Source organism: Triticum urartu, chromosome 1 (assembly GCF_003073215.2).
Source record: "Triticum urartu cultivar G1812 chromosome 1, Tu2.1, whole genome shotgun sequence".
NCBI lineage: Eukaryota > Viridiplantae > Streptophyta > Magnoliopsida > Poales > Poaceae > Triticum > Triticum urartu.
Genome location: NC_053022.1, coordinates 547,200,867 through 547,214,189, shown reverse-complemented (window position 1 = coordinate 547,214,189; position 13,323 = coordinate 547,200,867). Strand labels below are relative to the sequence as shown.

At 40.4% G+C, this 13,323-nt stretch overlaps 1 long non-coding RNA gene across 1 annotated transcript; it reads right to left on the bottom strand.

Moving 5' to 3' along the window:
- Nucleotides 1–11,913: 11,913 nt before the first annotated feature.
- On the bottom strand, nucleotides 11,914–12,789 carry LOC125538755. Its single transcript, XR_007296504.1, has 4 exons — nucleotides 12,755–12,789; nucleotides 12,572–12,674; nucleotides 12,184–12,442; nucleotides 11,914–12,100 (listed from the first exon to the last, which is right to left on the bottom strand). It is a non-coding gene; the product is annotated as an uncharacterized LOC125538755 (long non-coding RNA).
- Nucleotides 12,790–13,323: the final 534 nt, after the last annotated feature.

Here is a 13,323-nt window from a genome sequence, read left to right as displayed (position 1 = left end):
GTTACGATGACAGTTATATTATGAGTTTATGCATTTTGATGTACCGAAGGTTGTTTGGAGTCCCAGATGTGATCACGGACATGACGAGGAGTCTCGAAATGGTCGAGACATAAAGATTGATATATTGGAAGCCTATGTTTGGATATCGGAAGTGTTCCGGGTGAAATCGGGATTTTACCAGAGTACCGGGAGGTACCGGAACCCCCCGGGAGCTATATGGGCCTAAGTGGGCCTTAGTGGAAAAGAGAAGGAGCAGCCCAAGATGGGCCGCGCGCCCCTCCCCTCCCTTGGTCCGAATAGGACAAGGAGAGGGGGCCGGCCCCCCTCTCTCTTTTCCCCCCTCCGCGAATCCTATTCCAACTAGGATTGGGGGGGGGGGAATCCTACTCCCAGAGGGAGTAGGAGTCCTCCTGGCGCGCCTCTCCTAGGCCGGCCGCACCCCCCCCTTGAGCCTTTATATACGGAGGCAGGGGCACCCCAGAAAAACACAAGTTGATCCACGTGATCATATTCTTAGCCGTGTGCGGTGCCCCCTTCCACCATAGTCCTCGATAATATTGTAGCGGTGCTTAGGCGAAGCCCTGCTGCAGTAGTACATCAAGATCGTCACCACGCCGTCGTGCTGACGGAACTCTTCCCCAACACTTTGCTGGATCGGAGTCCGGGGATCGTCATCGAGCTGAACGTGTGCTAGAACTCGGAGGTGCCGTAGTTTCGGTGCTTGATCGGTCGGGCCGTGAAGACGTACGACTACATCAACCAAACGCTTCCGTTGTCGATCTACAAGGGTACGTAGATCATACTCTCCCCTCTTGTTGCTATGCATCACCATGATCTTGTGTGAGCGTAGGAATTTTTTTTGAAATTACTACGAAACCCAACAAAGTGATCATGAGTCAGTATCACATATCAAACAATTTGAGATAAGTGGACAAAACACATATTGTTGGCGATTACCTTGCTAGATGGCCATGCAATGGACCTTGTGATAGCATCAGCAATAATTTGTAAACCATCATATTCATAAGGCAACGTAACATCTCTTCTAATAGCAACATTGACAAGAACCTCATAAGTTCCTGGTCCAAGGGTCTCTCCGCCCACAATAGTGTCTGGGTCAACTGAGATAATTGTTGCGTTGGCAACAGGAGTTTCAGGACCAGTCCATGCATATAGAAGCACATCCATACCAATCTGAATCAATGATTATTTTAGAAACATGAAAACAAAACAAAATTTAAATATATAGGTAAGGATGTGAAGATTACAAGGCTTTCATCTTCATAGGTTGATGAGCTTCTTGCAGGGGGGCTTTGCAACAACTCTTCTTTGAACAAATGGCTCTTCATCATCCTGTTCAACATCTTCTTCAGCATCATTATGTTACTCAGCTTCAGCTTCAGAGTTCTACCAGACAACAATATGGAAATAGAGTCAGTGCATGCAAGATGGATTAATGATGCATTGAAAGGATGTGGAAATAGTTCATTACTTGTCAAGAATTGGAACCATGCTGCGAGCTAGGAGTTTCCAGATTATGCCTTCCTTGTGAAGCTAACATCAATTCCATTCGGTTCATTCTTACTTCCATTTGTTGCACATGCCCCTGGAGCATGTTATAGCGATTTTCAGCTTCTCAACGCCCTTGCATTTCAACTAGAACTCTTGTGCTCAATTTACCCCGTGTACTCGGTGTGCCCAAATCTTGAGGTGTTGGACCTAGACCTAATACACGGACACGACCCCTGGGCTCCTTCATTCCACATACGCGTGCAAACAGATCACCTTCTTGAATGCTCTTTTCCTTCCATTCAGGGTGCCTTTCAGCATTCTCTATGAGTTCTTTCTGCAAAATGATATTTACGAGCTCTGTGAATTCTACTTCTACAATTTCTAAGCAATATTGAAAAAGCATGGCAAAAGAGACTTACAATTGTTGTTTCTGCCTGCGGCACATAACTCTGTTTCCTTTCCCCTTTCTTGCATGTATGTGTTTCGATATAAACTTCATCTCTCTGAGGATCATGCCCAAGTTTGACAGCCTACAATCATTTATTTATTTCAATATGCATTAGTCACTGAATCACAGTGGCATATCATTTATAATTGGGGTAATTGTTTTTACCATTTCATTGGCAACACGGGCATGACTCTTGCTTCCAGATGTATGAGGTACTGCATTGGCACGATTCTTTTTGGCGATAGCACTATGAGACTACAAGCAAAAAGTAAAGGAGGTTTATCACACATATTGTTTGTGTTTTGAGAATCATGATAACCCACAAGTGTAGGGTATTGCAACAGCTTTCGAGGGTAAAGTATTCAACCCAAATTTATTGATTCGACACAAGGGGAGCCAAAGAATATTCTTGAGTATTAGCAGTTGAGTTGTCAATTCAACCACACCTGGATAACTTAGTATCTGCAGCAAAGTATTTAGTAGCAAAAGTGGTATGATAATAAAGGTAATGGTAGCAAAAGTAAAGATAATTGTTTTTGGGTTTTTGTAGTAGTTGCAACAGTAGCAACGGAAAAGTAAATAAGCGAAGAACAATATGTGAAAAGCTCGTAGGCAATGGATAAGGGATGGATAATTATGCCGGATGGGATTCCTCATGTAATAGGTATAACATAGGGTGACACAGAACTAGCTCCAATTCATCAATGTAATGTAGGCATGTATTCCATAAATAGTCATACGTGCTTATGGAAAAGAACTTGCATGACATCTTTTGTCCTACTCTCCCGTGGCAGCAGGGTCCTAGCGGAAACTAAGGGGTATTAAGGCCTCATTTTAATAGAGAACCGGAACAAAGCATTAGCACATAGTGAATACATGAACTCCTCAAACTACGGTCATCACCGAGAAGTATCCCGATTATTGTCACTTCGGGGTTGTCGGATCATAACACATAATAGGTGACTATAGACTTACAAGATAGGATCAAGAACACACATATATTCATGAAAACACAATAGGTTCAGATCTGAAATTATGGCACTCGGGCCCTAGTGACAAGCATTAAGCATAGCAAAGTCATAGCAACATCAATCTCAAAACATAGTGGATACTAGGGATCAAACCCTAACAAAACTAACTTGATTACAAGGTAAATCTCATCCAACCCATCACCATCCAGCAAGCCTACGATGGAATTACTCACGCACGACGGTGAGAATCATGAAATTGGTGATGGAGGATGGTTGATGATAACGACGGCGATGAATCCCCCTCTCCGGAGCGCCGAACGGACTCCGGATCAGCCCTCCCGAGAGAAATTAGGGCTTGGCGGCGGCTCCCTGTCGTAAAACGCGATGGAACTTTCTCCTTGATTTTTTTTCTCCCCGAACGTGAATATATGGAGTTGGAGTTGAGGTCGGTGGAGGTCCAGGGGGGCCATGAGATAGGGGGGCGCGCCCTATAGGGGGGGCGCGCCCCCTGTCTCGTGGACAGGCCCTGGGCCCCCTGGTGTATTTCTTTCGCCCAGAAATTCTTATTAATTCCAAAAAGTGCCTCCGTGGATTTCTAGGTCATTCCGAGAACTTTTCTTTTCTACACATAAAACAACATCATGACAGTTCTCCTGAAAACAGCGTCAGCCGGGTTAGTTTCATTCAAATCATGCAAGTTAGAGTCCAAAACAAGGGCAAAAGTGTTTGGAAAAGTAGATACGTTGGAGACGTATCAACTCCCCCAAGCTTAAACCTTTGCTTGTCCTCAAGCAATTCAGTTGATAAATTGAAAGTGATTAAGGAAAACTTTTACAAACTCTATTTGCTCTTGTTGTTGTAAACATGAAAAGCCAGCATTCAAGTTTCAGCAAATATTATGAACTAACCATACTCACAATAACACTTAGGTCTCACAATTACTCATATCAATAGCATAATCAGCTAGCGAGCCATAATAATAAAACTCGGATGACAACACTTTCTCAAAATAATCATAACATGATATAACAAATGGTATCTCGCTAGCCCTTTCTGAGACCGCAAAACATAAATGCAGAGCACCTTTAAAGATCAAGGACTGAATAACATTGTAATTCATGGTAAAAGAGATCCAGTCAAGTCATACCCAATATAAACCAATAGTAATGAATGCAAATGGCAGTGTGCTCTCCAGCGGGTGCTTTTTAATAAGAAGGGTGATGACTCAACATAAAAGTAAATGGATAGGCCCTTCGCAGAGGGAAGCAGGGATTTGTAGAGGTGCCAGAGCTCGATTTTAAAATAGAGATTGAATAACATTTTGAGCGGCATACTTTCACTGTCAACGCAACAACTATGAGATGGATGTATCTTCCATACTACATGCATTATAGGTAGTTCCCAAACAGAATGGTAAAGGTTTATACTCCCCCAACCACCAACAAGCATCAATCCATGGCTTGCTCGAAACAACGAGTGCCTCCAACTAACAACAACCCTGGGGAGTTTTGTTTAATTATTTTGATTTGCTTTGCTCTTTTTATATCATGGGACTGGGCATCCCGGTTACCGGCCCTTTCTCGTGAATGAGGAGCGGAGTCCACTCCTCTTGAGAATAACCCACCTAGCATGGAAGATATAGGCAGCCCTAGTTGTAACATGAGTTGCTCGAGCATACAAAACAAAATTTCATTTGAAGGTTTGGAGTTTGGCACATACAAATTTACTTGGAACGGCAGGTAAATACCACATATAGGAAGGTATGGTGGACTCATATGGAATAACTTTGGGGTTTAAGGAGTTGGATGCACAAGTAGAATTCCTACTTAGTACAAGTGAAGGTTAGCAAAATACTGGGAAGCGACCAACTGAGAGAGCGACAACAGTCGTAAACATGCATTAAAATTAATTCACACCGAATACAAGCATGGGTAGGATATAATCCACCATGAACATAAATATCATGAATGCTATGTTGATTTGATTCAACTACATGCGTGAACATGTGCCAAGTCGAGTCACTCAATTCATTCAAAGGAGGATAACATCCCATCATATCACATCATAATCATTCTAATAGCATGTTGGCACGCAAGGTAAACCATTATAACTCATAGCTAATCAAGCATGGCACAAGCAACTATAATATCTAAATGTCATTGCAAATATGTTTACTTCATAATAAGCTGACTCAGAAATGATGAACTCATCATATTTACAAGAACAAGAGAGGTCGAGTTCATACTAGCTTTTCTCATCCCAATAAGTCCATCATGTATCGTCATTATTGCCTTTCACTTGCACAACCGAACGATGTGTAAAATAATAAGAGTGCACGTGCATTGGACTAAGCTGGAGTCTGCAAGCATTCAACTCAAGAGAGAAGACAGGATAATATGGGCTCTAAGTTAAATAAACAATCATGCATATGAGAGCCACTAAACATTTTCAATATAGTCTTCTCGACCCTCAAAAGAAAGAAATAAAATAAAACTATTTACACGGGAAAGCTCCCAACAAGTAAGAAGAAGAATAAGAAATCTTTTTGGGTTTTCATTTTAATACTACTACACGCATGGAAATTAAACTAACTAATTTTTTTGGTTTTTTCTTAAGATTTATCAAACACACAAGAAGAAAACTAGAAAAAGAAAATTAAACTAACATGGATAATACAATGAAAGAGTATGAGCACTGACGACTAGTGTGTGAACATGAATGTAAAGTCGGTGAGAAATACGCACTCCCCCAAGCTTAGGCTTTTGGCCTAAGTTGGTCTAATACCAAGGACCGCCTGGCTGATATCCATAAGTGAAACTGGGGTTGTATGGAGATGCAGCGGCAACCGCCTCCTGAGCTGCAGCACGTTGGCGAGCTGCCTCCGCTCCCCTCTCGTGTTTAGCTGCTTCCTCCCTGGTGACAACATATCTTCCTTTTGCCTGATAATCAAAAAGGTAGGGAGCAGGAAGAGTAACAGGGACGACGTTGCGTCTGTCATAGATTAGTCGATAATGGAGGAATTGTTCATTCCTCGCAAGAAATTGATGATTGAACATAGCTTATTTATCCAAATAAACAGGAGGTAAAACCATATCCCCCTCTCGTGGGGCTATATTAAGATAATTAGCCACACGGGTTGCATAAATTCCTCCAAATAAATTTCCCTTTCTACTATTATTCTGCAACCTACGTACAACTATTGCCCCCAAGTTATAACCTTTATAACCTAACACAATACTCTTGAGGACACACAGATCAGGGACACACATGTGACATGCTTCGCCTTTACCATTAATGCATCTACCAATAAAGAGAGCAAAATAATGCATAGCAGGAAAATGAATGCTCACTATGGTAGCTTGTGCTATGTCCCTAGATTCTCCCATAGTAATACTAGCAAGAAAATCTCTAAATTCAGATTTGTGAGGATCATTAATATTACCCCACTGCGGGAGTTTGCAGGCCGTTGTAAAATCCTCTGAATCCATGGTATAAGATGTATCATAAATATCAAACATGACACTAGGAGAATTACATGCACAGTTATATTGGAACCTCCGCACAAAGGAATCAGTCAACTGATAGTACTGCGGACACTTGTAAGAAGTCCTCCAGCTCGGCATTACGCACATACGCGTCAAATTCCTCCTTGAAGCATGCTTCGACCATAAAATCATCGGATGGCCACTCACAAGCTCGTACATCCACGTCCCTCGGCAATTCAACATCTTGCTCACGTATAGCAATCCTTGGCCCTTTCTTTGCCAAGGAACCACCTTGGTACATTCTTCTAAACATAATTCTTTTTCTGAAAATTTCTAAAATTTTAGGAACTTCAAAATAAAAGTGAATAAAACTAAACAAGATTGATAGCAACTACTCCTACAAGTGCCTAGAGCCTATATCATGCATTAGAATTACTTGGGACCTCAAAAATTTAACATGCAAGCTCAAGAACATTGTCACCTATGCAGCAAAAATTTGCAATGAATAAAGCACTAGAACAAAAACTAATTGGACAAATGGAGGAGTCACATACCAAGCAACAATCTCCCAAAATAGTTTTGTTAATGGGGCTTTGAGCAAGGAGATCGAAAATCGCAGCAAAATGAGCTAGAACTCGTTCTTGAGCTGGATGGGGATTTTTTTGGGTAGAAGATGAAGTGTGTGGGTGCTGGCATAAGTGGAGGGGGGCACCAGGGGCCCACGAGACAGGGGGGCGCGCCCTATAGGGGAGGCGCCCTCCACTCTCGTGGCCTGGTGCTTGCCCCTCCTGTAGTGATTTCAGTGCCTAAAATCCTCAAATATTCCAGAAAAAATCATACTGAATTTGCAGGGCATTTGGAGCACTTTTATTTTCAGGATATTTTTTAATGCATGGATAATTCAGAAAACAGACAGATAATACTATTTTTGCTTTATTTATTCTAAATAACAGAAATTAAAAAGAGGGTACAGAAGGTTGTGCCTTCTAGTTTCATCCATCTCATGATCATCAAAATGAATCCACTAACAATGTTGATCAAGTCTTGTTAACAAACTCATTCCGAATAACACGGAATCGGAGAAATTTCGAATGACACTAAGTTACCTCAACGGGGATATGAAAATCCCCAACAATAAGAATATCATACTTTTTCTTGATAGTAGGGAGAGGAAATTCAAAACCTCCAATAATGATAGTTGGAACTTTTCCAATAGAATTGATGCTATGAACTTGAGATTGTTTCCTCGGAAAGTGTACCGTATACTCATTACCATTAACATGAAAAGTGACATTTCCTTTCTTGCAATCAATAACAGCCCCTACAGTATTAAGAAAAGGTCTACCAAGGATAATAGACATACTATCGTCCTCGGGAATATGAAGAATAACAAAGTCCGTTAAGATAGTGACATTTGCAACTACAACAGGCACATCCTCAAAAATACCGACAGGTATAGCAGTTGATTTATCAGCCATTTGCAAAGATATTTCAGTAGGTGTCAACTTATTAAATTCAAGTCTACAATATAAAGAGAGAGGCATAACACTAACACTGGCTCCAAGATCACATAAAGCAGTTCTAACATAATTTCTTTTAATAGAGCATGGTATAGTTGGTACACCCGGATCTCCAAGTTTCTTTGGTACTCCACCCTTAAAAGTGTAATTAGCAAGCATGGTGGAAATTTCAGCTTTCGGTATCTTTCTTTTATTTGTAATGATATCCTTCATATACTTAGCATAAGGATTTACATTGAGCATATCAGTTAAGCGCATACGTAAGAAAATAGGTCTAATCATTTTCAGCAAAGCGTTCAAAGTCCTCATCATCCTTTGTTTTGGATGGTTTAGGAGGAAAGGGAATGGGTTTCTGAACCCATGGTTCTCTTTCTCTACCGTGCTTCCTAGCAACAAAATATCTCTTATCATAACATTGATTCTTTGATTGTGGGTCACCAAGATCAACAGCAGGTTCAATCTCTACTTCATCGTTTTTGCTAGGTTGAGCATCAACATGAACATTATCATTAACATTATCACTAGGTTCATGTTCATCACCTGATTGTGTTTCAGCATCACAGATATAAATATCATTGGGATTCTTAGGTGTGTCTATAGTAGGTTCACTTGAAGCATGCAAAGTTCTATTGTTTTTCTTTTTCTTCTTTTTAGAAGAACTAGGTGCCTCTAAATTATTTCTTTGAGAATCTTGCTCGATTCTCCTAGGGTGGCCTTCAGGATACAAAGGTTCCTGAGTCATTCTACCAGTTCTAGTAGCCACCCTAACAGCAAAGTCATTTTTATTATTTAATTCATCAAGCAAATCATTTTGAGCTTTAAGTACTTTCTCAGCTTGAGTAGCAACCATAGAAGCATATTTGCTAACGAGTTTGAGTTCATCTTTAACTCTAGCCAGATTATCGCACACGCGTCCTATCTCGAAAGCATTATTATTTAACTCTCTACCAAGATAAGCATTAAAACTTTCTTGTCTAGCCATAAAGTTATCAAATTCATCTAAACATGGGCTATGAAATTTAGTAGAGGGGATTTCAACTTTATCATATCTATAGAGAGAATTTACCTTTACTACCTGTGTCGGGTTATCAAGACAATGTGGTTCTTCAACAGGCGGTACATTAAGATCATGTATTTCTTCAATAGGTGGTAAATTCTTAACATCTTCAGCTTTAATACCTTTTTCTTTCATTGATTTCTTTGCCTCTTGCATATCTTCAGGACTGAGAAATAAAACACCTCTCTTCTTCGGAGTGGGTTTAGGAATCGGCTCAGGAGTTGGCTCAATAGGTTCAGGAATTACTTCAGGAATTGGCTCAGGAAGAGTCCCATTATTTTCATTAGTCAACATATTATTCAATAGTATTTCAGCTTCGTCGACTGTTCTTTCCCTGAAAACATAACCAGCACAACTATCCAAGTAGTCCTTGGAAGCATCGGTTAGTCCATTATAAAAGATATCAAGTATTTCATTTTTCTTGAGAGGATGATCAGGCAAAGCATTAAGTAATCGGAGAAGCCTCCCCCAAGCTTGTGGGAGACTCTCTTCTTTAATTTGCACAAAATTATATATTTCCCGCAAGGCAGCTTGTTTCTTATGAGCAGGGAAAAATTTAGTAGAGAAGTAATAAATCATATCCTGGGGACTACGCACACAACCAGGAGCAAGAGAATTGTACCAAGTCTTAGCATCACCCTTTAATGAGAACGGAAATATCTTAAGGATATAATAATAGCGAGACTTCTCATCATGAGTAAACAGGGTGGCTATGTCATTTAACTTGGTAAGATGTGCCACAACAGTTTCAGATTCAGGGCCATAAAAAGGATCAGATTCAACTAAAGTAATAATTTTAGGATCAACAGAGAATTCATAATCCTTATCAGTAACACAGATAGGTGAAGTAGCAAAAGCAGGATCGGGTTTCATTCTAGCATTAAGAGACTGTTGCTTCCATTTAGCTAATAATTTCTTAAGATCATATCTATCATTGCAAGCAAAGATTTCTCTAGCAGCTTCTTCATTCATAACATAACCATTAGGAACAACAGGCAATACATAATCATTGGGAGAACCTTCATCATCACTATCATCAATAATAGGATCTTCAGTAATTTCATTCCCCCTAACTCTAGCAAGTTGTTCATCAAGAAATTCACCTAATAGCAAAGTAGTATCACGCACAGAAGTAGTTTCATCATCCATAGTAGAAGTGGCATCATAAATAACATGCGACATATCAGAATTCATAGCAGTAGCAGGTTTAGGTGTCGCAAGTTTACTAATAACGGAAGGAGAATCTTGTGCAGAGCTAGATGGCAGTTCCTTACCTCCCCTCGTAGTTGAGGGCAAAATAGTAGTTCTGTCGTCTTTCAAGTTCTTCATAGTGATCAACAGATATAAATCCCAAGTGACTCAGAGAATAGAGCTATGATCCCCGGCAACGGCGCCAGAAATTAGTATTGATAACCCACAAGTGTAGGGGATCGCAACAGCTTTCGAGGGTAAAGTATTCAACCCAAATTTATTTATTCAACACAAGGGGAGCCAAAGAATATTCTTGAGTATTAGCAGTTGAGTTGTCAATTCAGCCACACCTGGATAACTTAGTATCTGCAGCAAAGTATTTAGTAGCAAAAGTGGTATGATAATAAAGGTAACGGTAGCAGAAGTAAAGATAATTGTTTTGGGGTTTTTGTAGTAGTTGTAACAGTAGCAAATGAAAAGTAAATAAGCGAAGAACAATATGTGAAAAGCTCGTAGGCAATGGATCAGTGATGGATAATTATGCTGGATGCGATTCCTCATGTAATAGCTATAACATAGGGTGACACAGAACTAGCTCCAATTCATCAATGTAATGTAGGCATGTATTCCATAAATAGTCATACGTGCTTATGGAAAAGAGCTTGCATGACATCTTTTGTCCTACCCTCTCGTGGCAGCGGGGTTCTAGCGAAAACTAAGGGATATTAAGGCCTCCTTTTAATAGAGAACCGGAACAAAGCATTAGCACATAGTTAATACATGAACTCCTCAAACTACGGTCATCACCGAGAAGTATCCCGATTATTGTCACTTCGGGGTTGTCAGATCATAACACATAATAGGTGACTATAGACTTGCAAGATAGGATCAAGAACACACATATATTCATGAAAACATAATAGGTTCAGATCTGAAATCATGGCACTCGGGCCCTAGTGACAAGCATTAAGCATAGCAAAGTCATAGCAACATCAATCTCAGAACATAGTGGATACTAGGGATCAAACCCTAACAAAACTAACTTGATTACATGGTAAATCTCATCCAACCCATCACCGTCCAGCAAGCCTACGATGGAATTACTCACGCACGGCGGTGAGCATCATGAAATTGGTGATGGAAGATGGTTGATGATGACGACGGCGACGAGTCCCCCTCTCTGGAGCCCCGAACGGACTCCAGATCATCCCTCCCGAGAGAGATTAGGGCTTGGCGGCGACTCCGTGTCGTAAAACACGATGAAACTTTCTCCTTGATTTTTTTCTCCCCGAACGTGAATATATTGAGTTGGGGTTGAGGTCGGTGGAGGTCCAGGGGGCCCACGAGATAGGGGGCGCGCCCTATAGGGGGGGCCCTGTCTCGTGGACAGGCCCTGGCCCCCTTGGTTATTTCTTTTTCCCATAAATTCTTATTAATTCCAAAAAGTGCCTCCGTGGATTTCCAGGTCATTCCGAGAACTTTTCTTTTCTACACATAAAACAACATCATGGCAGTTCTGCTGAAAACAGCGTCAGTCCGGGTTAGTTTCATTCAAATCATGCAAGTTAGAGTCCAAAACAAGGGCAAAAGTGTTTGGAAAAGTAGATATGTTGGAGACGTATCAAATCATTACATGCATATTTGTTTATCTATGTCCATTACAGAGTGTGCTGCAAAGATATACTACAGTTTTGATTAGCAGGATGACTTACTTCAAATGCAAAAGATCTCCAATAAGTAATAAGGGTCTTCCAGTCAGCTTCACTAATTCTGCTGTCACGTCTTTTCATAAGTTGTGCATCAGTGAGTGCAGCATCAAACTTGTACCTCTTTAAATCTGACTTCCAATCCTTCCATTTTATGTGTGAAGTGTTGATAACAAAGCTCAAAGCAGTTGAGTCCAGCTCATAAAATGCCTATTAAAATGAGAGAAAACAGGACACTCAGTTAGATGGCTTTAAAAAAGAGTGTGTAAGTTATAAATTATGCTCATTTCTACCTTCAAGGTCTCCCACACTAACAACTTTTTCTCTACATCAACATCTCGCCAATCTAACTCTGCAGGTGGTATATGCTTCCTCACCAAAGTACCAATGAAATTAGCAAATTCGGTTGCATCTGGCCCAACAGGCTGTCCATCCCCATTAAGTGGAATATGGATTTTGGGTTGATTCAGCCTTGCATATATGTTAGCCTTTCGAGTAATTTTCTTCCACCTTTCTTTTGACTACCATCACCATCAAGCTCATGAGTAATCTCTTCATGCAAGAAAATTAACATAGTCATACAACAATTCTAGCAAGTGACATTAGGTTAGAATATGAACAATTCTAGCAAGTGACATTAGGTTAGAATATGAACAATTCTAGCAAGTGACATTAGGCTACCTTTGGAAGGCTGATGCTCAGGATCAACATGATCTTGATCTTTTGATACCCTAGACCTCAAAACACGTCCTTCATTCGCGCTTACAGGTGCGCTGGAGGGTGCCTGCATAGATATATAGGTTAGTGTTGCAAGCTACATTTGCTTCCTTCAGGTAGAACATGAATGCGATGGAAGCTACATACCTTTCTTTTCTTTTTGGGGGCTTGGTTCTCTTCCATATCTTCCTTCATAGAAGCTCTTGTTGTTCATACCGCTGCTAGCCGTTTATCATCCTGTTCAATGGTCTTGCTGAAGGAAATATGCCCTAGAGGCAATAATAAATTCATTATTTATTTCCTTATATCATGATAAAAGTTTATTATTCATGCTAGAAATTGTATTAACCGGAAACATAATACATGTGTGAATACATAGAAAAACAGAGTGTCACTAGTATGCCTCTACTAGACTAGCTTGTTAATCAAAGATGGTTATGTTTCCTAACCATGGACGAAGAGTTGTCATTTGATTAACAGGATCACATCATTAGTTGAATGATCTGATTGACATGATCCATTCCATTAGCTTAGCACCCGATCGTTTAGTATGTTGCTATTGCTTTCTTCATGACTTATACATGTTCCTATGACTATGAGATTATGCAACTCCCGTTTTCCAGAGGAACACTTTGTGTGCTACCAAACGTCACAACGTAACTGGGTGATTATAAAGGAGCTCTACAGGTGTCTCCAAAGGTACATGTTGGGTTGGC